This window comes from Herpailurus yagouaroundi, unplaced genomic scaffold (assembly GCF_014898765.1).
Source record: "Herpailurus yagouaroundi ecotype Mexico unplaced genomic scaffold, PumYag 28, whole genome shotgun sequence".
In the NCBI taxonomy this organism is placed as follows: Eukaryota; Metazoa; Chordata; class Mammalia; order Carnivora; family Felidae; genus Herpailurus; species Herpailurus yagouaroundi.
In genome coordinates this window covers 49,352,240-49,354,913 of record NW_024412376.1, presented here as the reverse complement: position 1 = coordinate 49,354,913, position 2,674 = coordinate 49,352,240, and the positions used below count along the sequence as shown (strand labels likewise).

Below are 2,674 nucleotides of genomic sequence, written 5' to 3'. Positions count from 1 at the left end.
AAGAAAGAAAGTGGAGTTTCCTGCTCCTGCTGTTTTCATAAAAGGTGCTGCCTTCAGCTAGGAAGCCACTAGGGAAACAACAGAATCTGATTCCATTGATACTACATCCCCTTACAACACCTTCTCCACCCAGCCAGATGTTTTGTGTTTTATATGCTATGTTTTTAAATGTGTTTTATATTTAAGAACATCAATCAGATATTGTTTCTTTGTTGCTTAGCCTCCAATGGCTTTCTATTGCTTAGAATAATATCGAAATTCTTTATTCGACAGTTGTGATGTGGCTCTCATCACACTGGCTCCTTCTGTCCCTCAAAGTCATTGATTTTCCCACCCCAAGGCCATTCATTACCCTGGCAGTTCCCTGCCCCAGCTCTTCCCGCATGGGGGCTCATTGTCATCCTTCAGTCTCAAATCAAATGTTACTTTCTATCACATGGTCTTACCTTCTTCATAGCATTGACCACACTGTGTAATTGTCCCATTGATTTCGCTGACCTATTAATCTGTGTCTTTTCCCTGAACTAGAATGTAAACTTCATAAGGCTCTGTTGTCTGTCTTGTTCACTCACTGTTGTGCACCCAGCACCTAGCACTGCCTGCAGTAAGGGATGCTCAGTAAAAGTGTGTGTTGGGTAGACAAATGAATGAGTGCTTAAAAATCCCTATACCCTTTGCGCCAAATCATAGTGGCCATGAAACTAAGCATACCACGTTGTAGGGAAAGAAGTAACATGCAAACCAAAAATTTACAGTCTGAAGTTTCTTCTCAGAGAAAAAGGCAAATACTCAATGTGCTAAGAATTACAGTTAAGAAAGTGTCTCAGTCCCATCCCCAAAATAGATAAAATTGGGATAAATTTACCGTTTGAAAAGAGAACGCCCAATGGCTAGTACCCACATCTTCCAGGTGTTGAAAAGATCAGGTGCTTGGGGCGCCTGGGTGGCTTCGTCGGTTAAGCGTCTGACTTCAGCTCAGGTCATGATCTCGCAGCTGCTGGGTTCAAGCCCCCCATCGGGCTCTGTGCCGACAGCTCAGAGCCTGGAGCCTGCTTCGGATTCTGTGTCGCTCTCTCGCTCTGCCCCTCCCCTGCTCATGCTCTGTCTCTCCCCTTCTCTCAAGAATAAACATTAAAAAAAAAAAAAAAAAAAAAAAAGCTTAAGAAAAGATCAGGTGCTTGCTACATCTCCACTTAGGGTGTATCTTCGGGAAGACATGACTGGAGCACAGACATGTTACAAAACGTAAGCTTCTTGGAGGCCTGGGTGCGGGGCCCCTGTGCGGGCCTCCGAGCCCCGCTACTGCTGCCCATGCGCGGCCACAAGACCCGCCAGGACCCGCCGGCCAAGTGCAAGGGGGTGCGTGGCGACCCGCCCGTGGTGGATCCGGTTGAGTCCCGCCAGACGGTGCGCGCCCTCAGGTGTGTGTGACAGGGAAGCGGCTGCCGTCGGCCCCGTGGGTGGTGTGTCGAAGCGGGCGCGCCCAGAGGGCGCCGACTCTGCGCGCGTCTCCGCCCGGGGTTGGAGTTCGCTTCGCTTCCGAGATGCAGAAGAAGGTGCACGAGGCCCGGGCGCGGTCCCGGCAGAGCGCAAGGTGCTGCAGGATACCGCTGAGCACCGCGACCTGAGGGCCTGGAACCAGGCGGAGAACCAGCTGCTGCTCGGGCTGAGCGATTGGCGAGGCTGCGGCAGGAGGGGCCTGAGCAGAAGCAGCGGCAGGTGCAGCAGAAGGCAGCCCGTGCAGCTCAAGGAGCAGGAAGTGCTGCAGCTGCAGGAGGAGGCAAAAACATTTCATCACCCAAGACAACCTGGAGGTGGGGGTGGAAGAAGCGCTGGACTCCCAGAAGAGCTACAACCAGGCCATCACCAGAGAGGGGCTGGTGGGCAGGCCCCGGCACAAGGGCTCTTAGGTGCCCAGTGAGGACAGTACCCACCCAGGGCCCATGTGTGTATGCGGGTGGGAGGGCTGGGCCTGATCTGAAATCAACCAGTTTCTTATGAAGAAGGAGGCTCAACCTGTCCCGGTGGGGCCCTTACATGGTGGCCTCTGCAGCCATCACTTGGTCAGAAACTCCCATACGCAGTATCCTGTGCTGCACACACATACAACTCAGCATAGCACCAGACCTTAGAGGTTTCCACCTCACACAGGAGCAGAACGGACCATAGTCCCCCAGGCAGCCACGTCATCTACTCAGTGGTCATGGAGGAGAGTGGTTGGCAAATGACAGTCCTTGGGCCCAATCTGGCCTGCTGCCTATTTTTGTAAATAAAATGTGCTGGAACACATGCACACTCACAAAGAAACTTAAACTTCTTTTTAAGAAGTACCTAGAGGGCTGTGGCTCAAATGGGGTCTTAAAAAATGAGCACCAGAAGAAAGAATCTGCTTTCTTTCACTGTGTATTCTTGGGAAAAGCATACCTGTTTCTTAATAACAAGTCCTTCTTTATAATTATTCTGCAAAAGTGAAAAGTAATCCTTTCATAGCTAGCAAGCCCAGGAGCCACTGAGAAAGGGACCCAATTGCTCAGTGCTGCTGAGGCACCTCCTGTTCCTTCTGTCCTGCTGGCCCAGGCACTTGGGCAGATGCCCAGGTGCCTTGGGCAGGCTCCTTCCAAGGAAACTGAGTAAGAGTTACCTGGGAGAGGGACACCTGGGTGGCTCAGCCACT

The 2,674-nt window shown here is 51.6% G+C and overlaps 1 pseudogene; it reads left to right on the top strand.

Annotated features, from left to right (window-relative positions):
* The first annotated feature begins 1,233 nt into the window (after positions 1–1,233).
* On the top strand, positions 1,234–1,910 carry LOC121036759 (28S ribosomal protein S26, mitochondrial-like; annotated as a pseudogene).
* Positions 1,911–2,674: the final 764 nt, after the last annotated feature.